We start from the raw sequence: 20,971 nt of genomic DNA, 5'->3' as shown, positions 1-20,971 counted from the left end.
GAAGTCTACAACTTCCTTGTGAGGAGGAGAGGGGGCCAGACACTGATTTCTCTCTGTGATGATCCAGGACAGGACCCAAGGGAATGGTCTGAAGTTGTGTCTGGAGAGGTTTAGGTTGGATACCAGGAAAAGGTTCTTCACCCAGAGGGTGTTTGGGCACTGGAACAGCTCCCCAGGGAAGTGGTCACAGCAACAAGCCTGACAGAGTTCAAGAAGTGTTTGGACAATGCTCTTGGGCATAAGGTGTGACTCTTGGGGATGGTGCTGTGCAGGGAGCTGGACTTGATGATCCTTGTGGGTTCCATTCAACTCAACATGTTCTGGGATTCTGTGATTCCAACCTTTGACCAGTCACCACTTTGTCAACTAGACCATAGCATGCAGTGCCACAACCAGTTGTTTCTTGAACACCTCCAGGGATGGTGACTCTGCCACGTCCTTGTGCAGCCTGTACCAGTGCTTGACTACCTCTTCTGTGGAAAAATTCTTCCTGCTGTCCAACCTGAATCTCCCCTGGCACTGCTTGAGGCCGTTTCCTCTTGTCTTGTTGCTAGTTGCCTGGGAGAAGAGGAAAATATTTGGAAAATGCTGCAATATGGACAGCACAGAACAGAGAGTGTGAGATGAGTACAAAGTAGAGGCAGGACCATGCCCATGAAGGGAGGTACTGGCCTCCCCAGAAGTGGTCCTTGGGCTCCCTCTTTTCCTTGCTGTGCTCCTCTACTGCTGTGAGCAGTACCAGTCTTGTATGCATGGGATTTGCTCCCATGCCTGTCATCCAGGGTCTTTGCTGGATCACCCATCCCATGGAGGAGCTCCAGCACAGACACTGTAAAAGAGCTAAAAGATGAAAAGACCCAGAAGAGAAAGGAGTACAGAAATGAGAAGAAATCACTATTTTAATCTACACCATATGTACAACATGGCTGAGCTACAAGCTCTAGGGAGTCATAACTCTGAATGTCCTGACTTATGTGTGTTTATAGTCTGAATTGTTGCATTACAACATGGGGTGGGTTTTTATGCATTTAATTTCATTTTTTCTTTGGGGAAAAAGAAAGTATGCTTTACCATACAGTCAAAGAAACCACATGATGGACAGTCAAATAAATATCATCCTCACATTTATTTGCATGATTAAGCCATCAGACAGTCAAGTAACTGGAATGGAGTACATTTATTTGAGTAACCTCCAAGGTACTTTTGGGCACATAAATAAAATAGGGACAGCAAGTCATGGCCATTAATTTTTCCATTGTTTAAAACAGTGTAGGTCTAGAATAACTCCTCTGAAGCAGAGGTAAAATCAATGTAAAAACAAACTAATACACATCTGAAAACCGGTCTGCTTTTCCCACCCTCCCCCTACACAAAGAGGCTTTCATTTAGGAGGATTTTAATTAGTTATGAAGGGCAACATGCAAGTATGTGTCTAGACAAGGCTCAGTGCTGCAGTGGTTAACCAGATACTAAACACAAGATAGTATAGTGCCCATACATTCTTGCTCTGTAAGAATCAGGAAGCTGTTCTCATAACTCCAAGACATTCTCTTCTCCAAAAGTATGTAACATCTGCATTGGGTGCTGTGGTTTACACATCCACAGAAGACCAAGAGGACAGCATTGGTAGAGCAGAACAATCAGTGTGGAAGACTTGAAATCCACAGTACTCACGTTTAAAGGATTTTTTTCTTGCTTTTATCTTGGGGGTTGTTTTTGAGACTTCTAGACTAACTCTAGATTGGCCCCATAGACTAAATGCCTTATTGTGGCTGGAGTTCATTAGATGTGCTCTGGGAGTCTATACTCCAATTTAGTTTCATCCAAAGGCATCCAGCACATATGTGCCAAAACCATCCCACAACGAGAAGCAAAGCACAGTCAGTAGGGACAATCAGGGCTGTCGTTTCCAAGCACACTCCTTATTTGCACTGAAATATCAACATTGGCACACACTGTCAAGGAGAGGAAAGATAACTTGAGCTCATAAACTATGCTTCCTGTATTCTTCTCAAATTAAAGAATAAGCCCTAGAAAATGCACCCAGTTCTCACGACTCCCATGGCAAGGACAGATTAATACATATACAGCTGAGAAAGCTTCAAGACATAATTTTGGAAATGCTTCCAAGGAAGTGCATATGAATTCAGACATTACTTATAGCCCTTTATGACTCAGACCCTGGTATGATGCTTAGTCATGAGTCCTGCGCTTGGAGATGATCAAAAATGTTTCAGTATCCAAAGGCATCCAAATACTAAATGAATCCTATTTTTACCATCCAAAACAATAGTTTCATTCAACAGTGGTGAGAAACATGAACTGAGTTTTATTTTAAATCAATAGTGAAGTCAGTTCCATACAGTATTACAAATTACAAAATTGGAAAAAGTGTGAAAATAACCCAAAGTGATGATTATAAAGCAAAGTAATATTATTAAAAAGTTATATCAACCTAAGGAAAATGTTCTTTAGGTTTCTTGTGCTGCCCTAAGCCTTATTTTCCTTGTGGGTAGACTCATGATCAAGGCTATGAAAACAGCAAACGTCATAATTTCCAAACCTGGTGAAACGTGTTGATTTACATTGGAAGCACTTACGACTCCAGGAAACTGCTGTAGGAGCTGGGTATTCTGGTTTGTATCCTGCAATACCCCAGTATGACATCATATCTTTCAGCAGATGAACTACACCACACCAGGACCTCAGTGGACATGCCACATTGTGCTTAGCTCCTTGACAGTCTCCCAGGTAGAGGTCACATTACTACCTCACTCTCCAGTTTTCCTTTGAAGGAAATTAGCTAGCTCTGTTCACATCAAAGCACAAGGGGAGTGCTGTGGATAGTTTACTAGCACCTCTCCCAAAAGACAGCATGGACCAACCTGCACTCTGTGGGTCCTGCTCAGTGTAGTCCTCCAGCACTATTGCAAATAAAGTCACATTCCTTTCTGTCATACCTCAGAGCCTGCAGCACACACCTTAAGATTCATATAATGAAAAAATCTCCAGTCTAGAAGACTGGAACACAACCCACATGTTACACTTTGATTGGAAAAACACATAAAAATAGCAACTTGTAAAGCCATACTGTGAAGATCAGAAAACTCATACACTATGGACATGACCAGTCTGTTTCAGAGGACAGTAGCCCTGTAAAACATGGATGTTACTATCCTGCACCAGATGGTCTATGGGCCAGGCATCACAGTCTTCAGCAGACACATTTAAGAGCATGAATGTACTGGGTGAATTTAAGTTTCTTGACAGGAAACTCTTGGATACCTGAGAAGTTAACTGAGGAGAGCTTGATAGACTATGGCCTTCTTGGATCTGGGATGTGTTGGTGGTTATATCACCAAGTGCACCAGTGCAAAGAACAGACAGCGTAGTCACTTCCAGAAAAGCAAGAGAGATGATTGTCAATGGACTATTTCTGTAGCCCCTTGACCTGAGAGACTATAAAGAGGAACTCCTATAGAGGTCTCCTATGGAGTGGTGACAGGTCAAAGTCTAGCAAGCCAAGCAAGATGGCAGGGCAGTGATTCTGGTGCCAGGTGACTATAAATTTTCACCTGTGTTACCGGAGTACCAGCCTGGAAGCCTGTGAACACAGGGTGAGAAATACTGCATTCCCATGGCACACAGGAAGCTTGCACCCATCATGTTCAACTGGTGCCTTTTGGGTGACCTGTTAGATATTTCAACTTCGACAGAATAAGTGGTTTAGTAAAGAGATTTATTCAAATATTTATGTCTGTATTTCCATTGAGAACTAATCTAGATTAAAACCATTATAATTAACAATAAAATTTTAATCCTAAATGAGTGCAACTTCAGCCTCAGTAAGGATGTACTCCAAACTACACTGCCATGCACTTTTACAGATTAAAAGCAGCAGATGCTGTGAAAATAAAAGTGTTTTTGGAAAGAAAGGAAATTATGTAGAAAATATTTAAAGCAACACATTTTATCCTAGTAACAAACCTTAATTACTCTATCACATTACCAGAAGGGATTTCATTAATCTCTCTGAAACAAATCATATCATTCATCCAAAAAAAAATTTTAATGATCAATCTAAAATGGAAGTGAACCAAGCCATAACTTCTCAGGATTCCTTGTAATGACTCACAGAATACGAGCTGCTAGTAACACATGAATTGTGAGCTTGACATACAGGCTGCTACTTTGAAAGCATCTGAAATTCAGTAGATTATTGATTCAAGTGCAGTTTTAAAAACGTGTTTGCAGCTTCTTGCTGAAGAAGCAAAAATTCAGTTACCAAGATGAAAAGTCAAGGGAGGGACAAATGCAAAAAGCAAAAGAAAAACTTTTGTTACAAAATCTTTAAAACCCAATACTGTTTTTCACTACAAAATTAGGGCTTGATGTAGCCAGTATATGTACATTTGTCTAACTTCACCAGCATGAACTTGCAATCAGTTAAGCAGATTCCCTGTGGCAAGCTGTGAGTGAGCTTTGCTCAGTGGGGCACTGACTTGAGTCTCTCTCCTTTAGTATCAATTTTCATGAAGTGTGTAAGACCTTAATAGTTTTGGGACCTCTAATCCTCAGTCAAATTTTGGTTAAAATTGGATGCCAGTTCAGAAATTATTAGAGGAATGTTAGACAAGCACATGAATGGATGGAGGAACAAAAGAGAACTAGAATCAAGTAATTTCTTTCCTTATAGAGTTTAAAATAAAAGGGGCACATTGAAAGTAGGCTGTGAATCAAGGAAAAAGTTCATACTGATATTCCTCTTTGATTATCAAGAATCTTCCAAGATGATCAGTCATCCTCTGAAACCTTTCAAACTTAATTTGTCAAAATGTCTGTGAATATATAATAAATTACCCTGTAGTAAAAGCATTTTTTACACTGAATAATTAAGTATTTTCAGTAGAATTGCTAAACTATATACAAAAATTGGTCTTTGTTATATCTCTCTTCAGGTGAGCAAATATATATGCATATGTAGCACAGAAATTTATAAAGGTATGAAACTGTTTTTAAATTTAAATCTCCTTTACTAAGTCTTCTTAAGATATGAAAAAATATCTCTATATCAGAAGCAAAACCCATAAGGCAATAAAAATTACACTATATATGCTAGACCAAAAATCTGTCAGTTGGACTATATACTAAATCATCTTTTCAGAGAAGTACAGTGAAAATTATTGGATTTACTTGGTATTTGTGTCTGAATGACTCATCCTCAAAGTCAGCCTGGGAGTCTGGTTCTATGTCCTTTGTCATTAATCACTCTGAGGAAAAACAATCTTAACTATCTCCTCAAAGCACATGGATAGCTTTATGGAAAAAAAAAAGAACCCTGGCAGTTTAGTAACAATCTCTTTACTTGTACATCTTCCTCTGCTTGTTGTATGTACATTTACAAAATAAACCTCAGGCAGTTTACTTAGTCTTCCTGTCAGTATTTAACAAACTATTTTCCTTATCCCAGTTCAAATTAGTTTCTCCTTGGCATTCGTATTGCTAAGCATCATCTTTGCAGAAATACCTTACCTAAGAATAGGAGTTTTATTTTATTTCACAGACCTAACTACAGCAGTCTTCAACTGATCTGAGCCCCACGGCACTCACGGACACATGGTGATGAGATTTGGTAATGTAAATGCAACATTCATTACAGGGTCACTGGCTGGAAGGTGGTGTTAAGATTCTGGGATCAAAAAAGCTAAAGTATGATCATGTATTTATTGCAGAAAGACTCAGAAATATGCACTGGTATGCACACCCACAAAGCCACACATACTGCTTACATTCAGCAAATATTACCTGTTATCAAAAAGAAAGGCAAAAAAAAGCTCTTGAATGTCATATTCACACATGAGTTCTGATTTTCACTGTTTTATTTTTATATTGAGCTCTTTAATCAACAGCACGGGCAAAAAGAGATAGCAGGGAATAATACAGCAAAATAAAGGAAATCCCAGATGACAGCTCACTGGTAAGCAAATAAGAACATTTGCACTTTGAGCAAATTGCTAGATTGCAGTGCAAGGATGTGGGGTTTCTATGTGCTCACCTTAGTAGTAGCTACAGGTAGGACAGGTACTGTTGCTTTCCTTAAATTAACGGAGTAGCTAAAAGGTCAAATTGAAAGTCTAAAATTTCTCTTAAATTCTTATCAGAATTTAGCAGATAAAAAAATTTGTCTTTTGAAATGTGAACATCCTATTGAGGTCCTACAGAAAGTCAATGGTAACCACACATTTCTAGCAATTTTAAAAAGAATTGGAAACTTAATTATAAGCCAAGCACAGATCCACAAGGCAAAAGTCTAATCCTGGTCAAGTCAGTGGTAACCTCCAGCCTTCAAACCTTCCCATTGATGGGAACACATCAAGGTTTCACCAGCAGTTTAAAAGAGACTTCACAAGTTATTGGAGCCATATCTTTCTGGGTTGAGCAAGCTCTGAATGCCAAAAAGTTGGTTTGATTTTAAATCTTGACAGAGTGCTGTGTGAAAACACAGAATTGTCATTGAGAAGACGACAGAAAGGCTCCACCCGAGCCTCATGTAGAGGCACACTTCTCCCGTGTCTGCCTGCATGGGCCAGGCACCAGGGCCAATGTGCTTTTGTACAGACAGCAAGTGATCTCCTTCTCTCCTGGCAGCCCCTCATAAGAGCTATCAACTGATGAATGGATGACAGAAGGAATCCTGCTCGTGAACCATGCCAGACTTCTGACAACAATGTTTAACTATCCATGTAAAGAAAAGTTTAGGGAATACGGAGGCTTAGTTACAGTACATTGTAATGAATCTTCCCATCCATACTGCCTACAGGACCACTAAAAAGATTTCTTTTTTCAGTGCAGATGATGAAAATTCACCAAAGCTTCAAATTCTGCTATGCACATTTGGCAGACTGCATTATGGGACTTGCAGTCTAAGACCCTAGAGTTGCTAGGTTTTGCAACTCTTCCCTTAGGAACAACTCACAGCAGCATCACAGATTTTTCTCTTTCCAGTTACAGTCCTGCATGGATGTACTGACACAAGGAACATTCAAAATAATCAAGATCTGCAGTACCAAGCCACAGGGGACAGGTGGATGATAGTAGAAAAACCGGAATGATTATTGATGCCTCCGTTTAACAATACAATGTAAAATGAAATCTAAATGAAAACAGAGAGAAAAATGAGTCAATTTTACTTACAAACATTATTAAAAGCTGCCATTTCAGCCACATATCCTGCATGTCTTCAGTTACTCAGTTATGGTTAAAACAATTTTTACATGCATTCTCTGTACATCACTGAATTAAATTACTCAGCCTACTAATTACTGACAGTTACCATTCTGTGACATGAATAATTCTAAAACTATGTTCCTAAGAACTACTTGCTCCAGTTTAAAGGCAAAATTCTGATTGGCATGCAGAAAGATCTGACAGATTAGTCAATGGGGGCATCTGATCAGTGACTTGACTTTTTGTCCTACTGAAAAAATAACCAAAGCTACAGCAAAACTTGCTGTAGTGAACATCTGCAGTGAAATTTTTCTCCTCCTTGCTCAATGGTATTATCAGAAAAGGCATGTCTAAAAATCTCTCTTTTTTGAAAGAAGTTAGGCTTATGGTGTCAAACTCAGAATGCTGTGACACATTAAACAGGGTTTCAGAGATGGCCACTACTTCCCAAGCTTAGGTCCCGAGGCTTCATTGAAATTCAGTCATTTGGTGTTCTCTTGTTGCTAAAACCCACCACGATGATGGTGCCAACAACCTTACTAATGGCCAAGGTGATTAGAACACTTAAAACACGGAAGGAATGGGCAAGATGAAACCTGATCTGACTGCTCTCCCATATTTCCACGGGTAAGTTGTACCTACATTGTACTTCAAGCACGTAAGAGATATTTTGCAATTTGCCCTAAATTCAAAGTCACTTTCCTACAACCACTGAGGAGAGGGCAGGTTTGAATTCGGCTTTGGAAAAGATTAGTCTATTCCAGGATATATATTAGCCTGAAAAGAAGAAATATACCACCTCCGAACACGTGTGACAAGTAAAGACAAAGGGCTTTCAAAACTAGAGGAAAAATAAATCTGCAAGATGCTTCTTTCTACTGTTATGCTTCAGGTTAGGTCTGTAAGATACCTGCTCTAAGCCTTATGCTAAACAGCTGGAATTCTCTAGGAGACAAGATGCTCATCTCCCTAATGCTCATCAATCTAGATCTACTGCACTGCCTCTGAGCTGTGGAAGGGTTTCTGCAACACTGGCAAGTACTTCCTATGCAAAATATTTTTGTTGTTCTACAAGAACAGTGAATTTCTAAATCAACAGTTTGGATTGTTATAATCAATCCGTATTTGTCACATTGCATTTGTATTTAATGTTTGCTTTCAGTGGCAAAATCAAATCTAAGGAACATTAAAGGAAAAGTTGATCAATCAATCAAATGATGAAAAAAATATGGTCACAGAATTATACTTCCAGCATGATCAGGGCAAAAAAAAATATTTCCTGTATTAATTTCCTTTTGCACTCCCTTCTCTCAAATTACAAGACAATTCCTTTTTTTACACGACTTGAAATACATCAGGATCGTTTTAACCCTTAATTAACATATCCTGAACTTAACTATTCCTTGTTTGCAACAAAGATCTGCACAAACAGGACTTTCCTTTGTAAAATTTCTTTGTCAATGAAAACTATTACACATGGATTTAAATGTGCATTAATCTGTCTTGTTCACACTAGTTCAGTGAGTAGCTCCATTACAATTAATGAGGCAGATAATATCTTGATCCAGATCCTACAACTCTCTTTTCATTTTAGCATAACTAATGTAAATAGGATGATATATGAGCTATGAGCAGTGAAACCAAAATACAAATACACTGAATTGTATTCCAAGCTACTTTGAGGATTAAAACCTGGAAAAGTGAATTTTATTTTAGTGAACTGAGGTGACTTGTTTATAAGGTAGCCTGTTGAATCATCCCTTACTTCTAAGCCTGCAGTTTTAGGAGTTGCCCAAACAGTATTTAATTACAGTTCTGTTCACAAGGCTGAGAAGTACACTGATTAATGAAGGGACAGAATAGCTGCTAACACGCATGCAAATGTGAAGACACTTTGTAAGACATCCTATTGGTGTTTTATAGTCTGCCAACTAAGGTGTATTGTAAACTCTGGAACCCCACTATCTGCAAAATGTTCTGATTTGGGTGGTTTCATGTGAGTTTCTGTTCTCAAGCAGGCAGCCAGGCTATTGGCTCTTCTATGAAAAACAGATATTGCTTCCATTTGTGTCGATATTTATGTCAATATTTATGTAAATTAGCTCAAACATTTTCATGAAGGGATATCATTAAATATTGTACCTACATAAACAGTCCGACATTTCAAAATCTATAACCTTTTATCCTTAGGCAGGACATAGATGAACAACATAGATGAAAAGAAATAGAGCAACACATAGATGAAAAGAAATTTTAACTTCCAGCAAGAGCTAGAGCCAGACAGTTTTTGTCCAAGCTCAGTTTACAGCTACTGAGTACATTTTCATTTTATTTGTAGTAACAGCTGTGATTTTTACACAAATTTTGCAAATCGGAGGACAAGCATTTTCCTCTGAGTAACTAATCATGCCTCCAAGGGCTTGAGTTAGCAACACAGACATCCTTTTAAGGGAATAGAAAACACCATCTTTGCGATAGTCTTGACCTAAACCCAAAAGAGCAAGGCCCTTGAGGTCATGATTTCAAGCAGCACTGCCCATACCTTTCCCCTCAGTCATGTATTAGATAATTACTTCACCACTATGGGAAAAGAAGTATGAACAAGTTCACTTCTACTTTCATATTTCTCATGAGTTCAGCAGTTCCTAAAGTCTGATGCATAGAAAGGTCTTGTTGCAGACTGATTACAGGCTGGTTTCCAGAAAGATCAAGTAAGGTATTTTAAGCTTCATCAAACATATGGATGTGTCTTGTCTTTTTAGAGGATGTATTTTTCCCAGAGGATTTTCAACATTTTAAAGTTCTACTATTTCGATTTTTTGATAATTTCAGATAAATTTAGGATGACCGAAACTCAGCACAGAAGTCCACAAAACTGACCATAATTGTCCAACAGTGCTATGTTCTTGGATGTTAAATTTCTTTACCTTGTGTGGCTATATATATTCATAGAATGGGTAAGGTTAGAAGGGAACCCAGTGGGTCATCTGGTGCAAGCTCTCTGCTCGAGCAGGGTCATCTAAGAGCACATTGCATAGGATTATGTCCAGATGGTTCTTCAGGGAGACTCCATAACCCCTCTGTAGGAGAGAGGGCAATCTCTTTCAGTGTGTGGTCACCTGCACAGTAAAGAAGTTTTTCCTCACATTCAGGTGGAACTTCCTGTGCATCAGTTTCTGCCCATTGCCTCTTGTCCTACTTCCTGGCTGCACTGAGAAGAGAGCCTGGATCTATCCTCAGACACTCTCCCTTCAGATACTTGTAGACATTTATGATGTCCCCTCTCAGTCACCTCTTCTCAAGGCTGAATAGGCTCCTGTACCTAAGCCTTTGCTCGTAAGAGCTCCCAATTCTAAATCATCTTTGTAGCCCTCAGCTGGACCAGCTCCAGGAGCTCCATGTCAATCCTGTAATGAGGAGCCCAGAACTGGACACAATACTCCAGATGCAGCCTCACTACGGCTGAGTAGAGGGGTGCATTTTCAATTGTAGATACATTTGATAGCAATTATTAATAAGTGTTTAAGGTTTGTTGCACTTGATTAGCTGCAATCAAATATTTCTTGAAAAGAAAAAGCTGATTTTGTCTTTGTGTCTCAGGGTTGAAAACCAACAGCCCCTCCTGCCCCTCAACACACACACATTTTGCAATCGTATCTTCAAGTCCTCCCTATCTACTTGTCTTTATTTTCTGTTGGACAAGAGACATATTGCTCTACATTTTTGCCACTAGTTACATGTCTGATGATCTGATGTAAGTGTAGCTCTACTTGGCTGCCAGGAGATTCTGCTAAAAATCAAGTCTCTCATTCTCTGGCAGATGAAAAAATAGGTTCAGGGATTGTCTTCAGTCCCTGGAATTACTGCAGAAGATTTTCCCTTCTAGTATCTCTACCCTACTTTTAAACTGATTTGACCTGCAGGTTACAAAGGGGCACCTGTGCCATGACAGCAAAAACTTTACTTCTTCAGTGAGCCAGGTTAAAAACTGACTTGCACGTGATCTCAGAAATTACTACATGTGACATAATGGCCATTGCAGGCAAGAATAACTGTCCATCTGGGCAGTTTAACTAAGGTTTTACCAGATCATGCTCATAGGAGGCAAAAGGAGGTAGCTCTAAGTTTTAACAATCCTCCTATCTTAGTATATCACTATTTCCACTATTTTAAATTCTCTAAAGCCAGCGAAGCCCACCTCAAAAGGTTCCACAATGGGCGGTCAGTTTAAAGCTCCAGCAAGGAATAATCCTCTTTCTAGTTTCTCCTATACACACCTGAAGGAAAAATGTGATGAATTAAACAAGATGCGTATCCCTTGTACATTGCAACTGAAATTGGAAAACTGGGAATTTCTCCAAAAATAGAAAAATGTCCTGAAAACATTCTAAATTTTAGGTAGAAAAATGGAAATTTAAAATACTGTAATAAAGCATACAGCATAATTAAAAGCAGCCTTAGAACAAAGCCCCCAAATCCTCTAGAGAAAAATATGTATTAAGTGCCCAATGACATTCACTAAATATATTTCTCCAAAATGTGTGACCTGAGTAAAATGTTAGGAAAAACCTGCAGTTTTTACTATTCCACAGCAACTTCAGAGCACAAAACCAGCACCGGATCAGTGCCACAGTCTGTATGTTCTTTAGCAATGACTTCGTTAACAATATCTTCAGAGGAGGTGCAGCGCATCCAACTCCATTTCAGTCCCTGAGAAGTCTCCCTATAACTTCCAAGAGAGCTGGGCATTGTTTCACATGAATTATATTTCCCTTGTAGACTGATTTGCATTTTACTGCCCAAGTTAAATAATATCAAAACTCCTAAAAGCCACAACATTTCCTACAACCTATGTCCTGCCCTGCCTTCATTCCCCAAAAGCAATCCTGAGTAGAGGCATTCAACTGTAATAAACTAGATTTTGGCAAGTATTGCCTACCAATTAAATGTTTATCTATTAAAGTAAAACAAGTCTGTTTGATCAGAATTGAAGCTTGGAAACATTGCTGGGAATCTAGTTCCTAAAAGGTCTAGTACAGAAACACCAACACAGTTTTGTAATAACTGCTAATTTATTGCATATCACAAGTTTTTCTTGGAGGAACACAGGGGACAAAAATTTGCAAGACAGTTATACTTTTACTCAAATATCAGCAAGTCTTAGGGATAACCCTTACCCGATGAGCAATACATGATGCAACACACACACTTCAGGAATGGCCATCCATGTGCACAGTCTCTCCCATTGCACCTACTGCTGCATTTGGCATCAAGACAAAACAGGGTGTTGGCAAAGGCAGAAGTTCAACAGGAAACCACAGCCTCTCTAAAGGGCAGAACAAGCAGCTGCTAGAAACAAGTGCATAGGCACTGGTCATCCACAGCAGCAAATATATGGTACAGAGCACACCTGCATTCAGCAGATGCAAAACCTCTTCCCGTGCATGAACACAAAAACCTTCCAAATCCTTCCCCTACTTGTTCTGTTTGGTTCAGGGATCTCATCCTCCTCTTAGCAGACAAAACATAAACCTAGAGCTCTATTTACATATGATCACAAAGAAGTTTACTGTTAAGACTAGTACCTTAATGCACAAGCCCCTGCTAGTTTAATTACAGAAAGAAAACAGTGAGCATCATTTGCTCTCTTATGTAACTACACGGACATAAAGTGTTTTTAACCTACATGAGGACTGCTAGAACAATTGCACTTTACTGAAAGCATATGCCATTGCTTTTAGATGGAGATGTGCTCATACCACTTGAAGTGTCATGTAGAAATATTATTGCTGGAGCTCCTGTGCTTCCTGACCAAATTTGCTTAAACTGTGACACATCACTGACAAGATTTCCCTCCACTCCTCTAGGGATATATATTCAATATCTTGGGAACACACTGCCGTAAGTAATGGTTCTTTTCAATGTCCATATATAAGAATATATCACAGAGTTTTCACTATCTGGGTTTGTTCCCAGAATAATTTCAGGAAATTTCCAGGCCTTTCTATACAGGTAAGCTTTTCTAAAATACTCATTGGGAATAAACTCTAGAAGCAGATGGATCACAAACACTGGAGCCCAGCAGGAAACAGATTATTAGCAAAGTCAGCATTTGCACACTTGTTCTTGCTTAGGACTTTTTGTTTAAAACTGATGACTTTTTGGTACAAAAATAACATCATCCATTTTGGTCTTCTGAACAGTCTCTTAGTTATATCTGTGGTATCCAACTATGTCCAACATCTTCATTCTTACCTTCAAGATGTTTCCAGAGTTTGTGCCACTGATACAATGCTCTGCCTTATTTGATTATATAAAGAATTAAATTTCACATCACCTTCCTGTGCATGTGAGAACACCAAAATGACTCTTGAACAAAAATTTGTCTCATCCTTTTTTTTCTGGAAAAAGAAACTGCCCTCAGAGATTAAGTGAGTAGGCTATTGGAGAAAATAAGGTGGCAAAACAGAGAAGTCAATGATGTATCAAAAGGCTTATTAATTCCAGTTCCCTTGGGAACTGTACCATGTTTTGCTTGACATTAAAAAAGATTGATAGGTTTGAATTATACTCTACTGGAAGTGAATATGGAAGCATATTAAAAAGCAGTACCATTTCAATTGGATTTCCCATGTCCTGCCCACTGAATCAAGTTTTCTTCCATTTCACGTGTAACATTTATCAAAACTTTTCAACACTGAAAAAAAGGATGAAAAATATTAACAGGAAACTGGACTGGCCAATATTTGGAGAATAGGTCCTTGATTCTTAAATATGTCTAAAAGACTGTGACAAGAAGTGATTTTTAAAAGTATTTCATACATTAAAATAGAATATTTATTTACTTTATTGGACTTAAACTTATTCTGTAACTACAGTAAATTCATATTTACATCTGATGTAACTATGGATCAAAATTTACATGGAAATATTTGCTTGAACATAATTGCACTTGAAAGCATTCTCTCCCACTAACAGTCAAATTTTGATCTCAATCTATTCTGACACAAGCCATTGATGTACAGCTAAACAACTTGGCAAGAAAGAAAAGCAATATTTCAACAATTCTTCAAGTTATTGTTGTCTCAGCACAAAAAAGCCCATACTTACTTAATGAAAAATACTACCAATCTCTAGGGTGTACAAAACAAATTGGTTTTAATGCAGCAGTTTTGGCTCATATTAAAAGCATGTGGAGATTAATTTCTTTCTTTTTGAAGGTAAAATGAGTTAATGCTGCCAACACTTACAGAAAAAGTTCTAATGCTCTTAAGCACTCCATAAAAACCCCCAGGCGCCAAAGCTGTCTTTTAGTGACAATAGGTAGGTATCATGTGAAACACTAAACACCTAATAATTAAAATTTATGTACTAGATTATTTTTTGCAAACTTTAAGGTATAAGTGAGGAATTTAATTTCTACTTCCATTCTAAATAAGTCCTTTTCATAAACTGACACTATTTTTAGGACACAATCATCCAGTTTGATCTGATATTAGAAGCAAAGTGTCAATAAATACATGCATTTTTACACTGTTTTGCAAATGAATATTGAATAGAATACTGCCACCTTTTGGCTATGATCTGGCCTTAAAAATGCAACTTGTTTGTAAAATTTCTAAAAACATTAGACATATAATTATTGCTCTGAAGAAATCAGTCTGTCAACAGGCTAATGTTATGTTTATCATTAACATATTGTTGATGTAAGAATAAAACTTTTCATACTTAACTGCATAGTATTATCCTATTATTTCAGGATAATGAGCAAGCACTTTCACAAGGGCTTTGTGTTTAGCAGAAAAGACGCAGCCATAGCTTTGACAGCGAGCTAATGGAATTACTACTTTACAATCATGGCAATTCTCCTACTGCTTAGAGTTTAATAATACTTCAGTGCAATTCATACACTCAACTTCATAAATATTGAATCACAGACTGATTCTCAGAAAATTCTTGCTGATTAATTGAATCTAATCATAACCTATAAGCATTTAAAAATGCTTATATGGTGTCAAGTTAAAGGCATGTAAGTATTTCAGTAACCTTCAAAAGAAAATATCTTACCATGAACAAATGATGCTACTAGAACAGGCAGTGAAGAAGAACTGGGATTTGGGGTTAATCCCTAGCAAGTGTTCCAAGTCATTGCAGAGAAATCCTCCCAACTGTGGGCTAATCAGGTTTCAATTTAATTCATTTATGCTGAATAAATTAAATAAGAGGATTTGATCCATCTTTAGGGAAGAGTTTGCTGATTAAAAAAATCAGGAAAATAAGTACTCTGTTTTTGTTTCAGTATTTGTTTTATCAATTAGGGTGTCTTGTTACCAAGCTACACAGAAGGACTATCACTTCTCCAAGGGCTACTTTAAATCAGATCCTATAAGCCTACAACATGTTTATTATGAATTCAGCTATCTAAATTCTCCAGTTTTGCACTGTCAGAAAAAATAAGTAGTAACTTGATGAAAAACACAAAACCCCCACTAGACCGCTCTAACTAAAAGGAGAAAGGTTCTTACCCAACTCCCTGTAAAATGCCAATACCATAGTTAAGTGGATAACAATTTTCATTTGTAAGCATTTTCATACCATTATGCTTTAAAGAACATGTTAAAAAGCAATAACCATGTATCATTTTGCAGCATTCTTGTATCAGCCTTTTTCCTACTATTGTAAATACTTTGTATGTTGAAACTTTGTTAAATCCTATCAGAGCTAAGTAGAGGGAATTCACTAGACTGGAAGCCTAATTTCCATCAACAAGTACAAACATTGAAACTATCCTGACAACATTTTGGAATTTCAAGATATCGTTCACACCTAGAGAAGAATGAACAGCAAGATTCCTATACTTTTAGCCACTAATGCAATAGTTTCCCCTTTTAAACCAATTCTATTTAAAATACCTGCATTTTTCCAAGTATTGGCTATTGGCACAGGGAGTTTTTACTCATAGACCAAAACTGTGCAGGGTCAGTTGAAACTTTTTATACAGAAAATTTGTTCTTCAGAATTAAGTAAGTGTATAAACAATTAGCTTTAGACACTTTCTTCCCCACCCATCTTATTCCAAACTTTTTACTGAGATAAACTGAAGAGGACAACTAGGAATATTTACAAAATTCCTGGTTTTTGGAAACAAATTTTAAAGCAGCATTTAACTTTGACAAATAGCCCTCACTAACCTTTAAAAATTTGCCTGCAGGGATAAAATGACAAATGACTCTCACAATGGGACTTATTAGACTTTTAGAATATTGCTCTAACAGGGCCCTTCAGGAAATACTGTTTCAGATTATATCAGCACTTCCATTTTTCAGGGCCTAATAACTCAGCTTGAAAAAAATACCCCACCAAAAGAAGCAAAACAAAAACCACACACACACACCTTCCCTGGGGGATGAAACTTAACACATGACGTCATGAATGAACCTTGCTTCAAAATTTAAAACATGTGAGTTTCACAGCATTCTGTGCCTGTATGTAGCTCATCAGGCTGTATTTCAGAAATAAGAATATTGCAAAAGATTAGCATAGGCAATTGAAATGTTTCCAGTATTTTGGGAGGGGAAGAAAAATTTGACCTCTTTAAATGTCTTAAGGTGATTTAATATTGTGGTGAAAATGCTGTGCTGTTGCAGGCAGTATTAGCTGTTACACTTACGCTCTGGTCCAAATCCTGTATCTGTTTCTGACCCTTTAAAGACCACTGAAGTCAACAGACAAATCCCACTGCCTTCAACAAGTTTGGATCAAAATCCTTAGGATTACATCATGCCACAGAAGACCCGTCTATGTGATATACCAGACATTTAGAAATACCAGTCTTGTTAGGCAAGGAGAGAGTAATTATTGAGATCTAAGACATCATAGTCTGTTGACTGAAAGCAGTAGTACATATTGTACAGATCAACATTTGTATTAGAAGTTCAACAGTGAGAAAGGAAACTCAGCTTTCCCTTCACCTTCCTGGCTGAGGCTGCATTCAGAATGAGGATTCTGGCAAGCTCACAGAGGCAACCACAGCACTAGGGAGTAGCTATTGCTCTCAGAGGGAAGAGAAGCCCACAACCACAGGGTGATCAGTTGACAGAAGTGCCTAAACCATTTTTTCTTCCACGTTTTCCTGAAGCAGCCATGTTTATTACGTATCTGCTAAAAATCTTAAGTGGTGGCCTCAGTAGAGGGATGTTAAGAATAAGTTAGTATCTTTACTTCAGATACTCCTTTAGTAATAACAGTTGCATCTTCCCTTTTTAATCTACTCTTGTTATAAAAATTTTCAAGGTGTTCTTAAAACTAAATTCACTGTGAGTTTAAGCTGTCAAAGCCATACAGTATGATTGATAAATAGTGAGAATAGAAGAGTTGGGAAATGTAAGAAAGCCTATCTCTCAAAAGCCTTTACATGGAGCTGGCAACAAATTTACAAAGGGTGCCTCAAAAAAAATTTAAAAAAATAAAATTCAAACCAAACTTTGCCTGCTCTCTTCTTTCTATATCTTATACCCTTCAGGTAGGAACACCTGTATGTGTTCTGCTTTGAAAGCCCTGAGTTCACCTCACATTTTGTAAGGCAGCAATCTCTTTACTATGGCACCTTCTTGCCTCTTTGAGTATGTTCAGACTGGTCTGCAAGCTTTGAGATGTCTCTTGGTCCCAACCTCCTAAATATCCAGAACCCTTCAGTATACCTGGATTTCCTACCAAAAGAAAGAAGTGCATTTACACCTCCTTCTGATATGGAAAAAAGATGACAGGGTGCATGGGGAATACAGAGTTCTTCATGAGCAGAGAGAATTTGTTTCCTTTTCTGCCCATGAGCTACTCACACCTGTCTTTAATACTTGAACTCATGTCCCGTTAAATGACTTGTTCCAGCAAATGTTTTAATTGCTGCTTCTCTTACCCTATTTGGATCTGCTGTGCCATCTCCCACATTGTAGCCCACTAAAATTGTCCTTAGCTTATTTCTTTGAGCTGTCTTTGTGTAATTTATTATCTCCATATGATTGTCTCGTAATATTCTTACACAACTTTATCTCATGTATCAATCATCCATTCTATGTATTGTCCCACAATTATCACAATGAATGTAGGCTACTGCGGCTGTGGAAGAACAATGCCTTCAAAGACAGCTCTTGAACAAAAGGAGAGAAATGAACATCTTCACCACAACCCCCACCCCCGTGAGAAATTGTGCTTTCCGCTGTCTTAGACTCATTACCGACTGGAGGCCCCTACGACAATTAAGTACTCCAAGAGACCAGAGTGAGGTCAGATCTCTTCTTCTTTTCCTGGTCCTGCCACCAAGCTATTGTGCTAGCTCTCAGTAAGTCTTTATCATCTCCCTGCTTCAATTTTCCTCCTCAACAAATGCGCCTAAAATGTTATCCCTCCTGGAGAAGTTAATTTGAGATGAGTACAGGGAACACTGTAAGATTGGAATGTTTTTCTTGTGGTTAGCATGGTGACGCAGTCCACTTCCCATGGACAAAGCCTGAGAACAGCCAGGGTTTCTTTATGTATTTTCAGGCATCTTTGGTGCATTACTGTTGCAGGGGGAAAAAATAAAAAAGCAATATGAGGCAGGTGATGAATGTCTATACCTGTGTAAATATCTGAAACTGAACTTTATACCACCAGGAAGACTGCTACCTTCCACTGGCAAGCAGTACAGTCTGGATATAAATTTTGATAATGTTGTGACTGAACAGCGGTACATCCCAACTCCTCCAATTAACACAGAGACAGAACCTCCAATTAGGAGGCTGATCATACATTGTGTTTCTACACACACTACTTGAGAAAATGGGAACTAGGGGCCTCAAAGAAGGTTTTCCTGGAAAGAAAAAAAAAAAAAAAAAAAGACATGGCTTTGGAGAAAAAAAAGAGGCCTGGAAAGAAGGCAGTGAAAAATCCCAGCTGGAGAAAAGATCTCAGGGGTCAAGGGATATGCGTGGAAACAACTGCCAGGGGGTGCTCAGGGACCTTGGTCTGTAATGCCTGAGGCCAGTAGCCAGGAGCAGCGGCACACAAAGATCCAACATGACTTTGGCTCCAGCATTCCTGGACCAGCCATGCCCTCCCTGCTGGGAAGGGAAGCCAAGACCTACTAAATATAATGCTGGGGGTGAGCAAGTCCATGTGAGATAATCTAATAGAGTGAAACCACTAATCTTGTTGGTTCTCGAATGAACCAAAGTAACCAGATCCACTATGGGCTGTTGGTTCCTCTGCCTTGCCCACGAACATGACAGGGTAGTATCCTATAGCCTGCAGCAGTGTCCCTACCTTTCTGAACAAATGCTGTCTGTTTGACACTGATGCACAAAGGCTCTGGATGTATTAGACTAATGTGAATATAGCTTTTTTTAGGATTTGCCATGGTGACTGTGACCATTATCATGACCTCCTGAAGACAGGTACAATAAAGTACCCACATGTGAAATATTCTGCCTGCATTTATGCAGCATGCTCATCTGACGTCTCCAGATTGCTCTGTAACCCATTTTACATACCCCAGAGGCTCCCACAGTACAATCACCTAGCACTACCTGCAAATATTCACCACCACCGCTTCCCAAGCTACTCACTTCTGTAAAGCTACGACAGGCAGGCAGGATGTGGCTTGGCAGCCCCAGTCCTGTCCCGTAAAAGAATTGGGCAGGAGAATGGACATGGGGCTGCACTCTCTGACACCCCATCCTCCATGCTACCAAGGCCAGCCTAGACTCCAATTAATTGAGAAGGCTGACAGCAAACAACAATCTTTAAAAATGACAAATTATTCCTTCAGTAAATGCAGGTAAATATCCAGCTGCCAAGAAACATAAAGACTGCCTCTGGTTTTAATTGTAAGCTCTTCCTAAGTTACCTGAAATGAATGTCCAGACCATATGCTCACAGTACCACATCTGCCCTGCCTACTTGCCCAGAAAATAACCCTAAGACTCTCTTTTCTTAAAATTCAGCCCTGCTGCAAGGGAATGCTACCCCATGCAGATGAAATTACATATTTGGCAGCCTAAGCCAGGGTGCATGGTGGGCTGGTTTTTTAAAAAAAAAATGTACATGGAAAAGTAATAAGTAGAAGAGATACAGCACCCTTCCACCTTATTCTGATTCTGAACTGTTTTCTGATGTGAAGTTTTTGGCCAGGTCCACCACCTGATTACAGAGCTATGGATTTTGAACCTAAAAGAGATGGAACACTTATGAAGAATTACACGTCTCTTTCCCTGTTCCTCCCTATTTCTCCCCCATAAGCCCTTTAGGCAGCTTACTTGAGCATTAGTTTACTGTGGGATTGATCTATCTACTTGTGTTCCTGTTAGCAGGGCTTCTAAGAAGGTTGTGCTGTGCTTATGTTAAGAGCTGTGGACTTCTGGGTCAGAGCTGACCGGATCCTAATGCACCTAGAGGGCAAGCAGGGCACACAGTGTTTAAATTTGGGTATTACTTTTGCTCAAGTACTTTAGAATCCTGTACTTAGGAGTCAAATTTAGGGTTGTGAATGTTACACATTTGGAGCCCTTATTAGAGCAATATAGTATCCATAGTGCCTTTCTTACTGAAAGGAAGATGACCAGTAACACAGTAATAAAATAAAAAAACCTAATGTAGTAGTAAATAAAGCAGTAATTCAAAGTTTACAATATAACAAAAGACAAAACCACAATTAAAATTAATTCCACAGAAACTGGTAAACTTCTGCAGGTAGTACTTCACATACATG

The 20,971-nt window shown here is 38.6% G+C and overlaps 1 long non-coding RNA gene across 1 annotated transcript; it reads left to right on the top strand.

The window, feature by feature from the left end:
* Nucleotides 1–409: 409 nt before the first annotated feature.
* On the top strand, nt 410–19,076 carry LOC121668546. The gene is made up of 3 exons (XR_006017440.1): nt 410–495; nt 3,902–3,906; nt 19,067–19,076. It is a non-coding gene; the product is annotated as an uncharacterized LOC121668546 (long non-coding RNA).
* Nucleotides 19,077–20,971: the final 1,895 nt, after the last annotated feature.

This window comes from Corvus kubaryi, unplaced genomic scaffold, assembly GCF_017639235.1.
Source record: "Corvus kubaryi isolate FWS band 111438036 unplaced genomic scaffold, C.kubaryi_AGA036_p1.0 37385, whole genome shotgun sequence".
In the NCBI taxonomy this organism is placed as follows: Eukaryota; Metazoa; Chordata; class Aves; order Passeriformes; family Corvidae; genus Corvus; species Corvus kubaryi.
The sequence above is the reverse complement of the archived record's forward strand: the minus strand, read 5'-3'. Positions and strand labels throughout refer to the sequence as shown.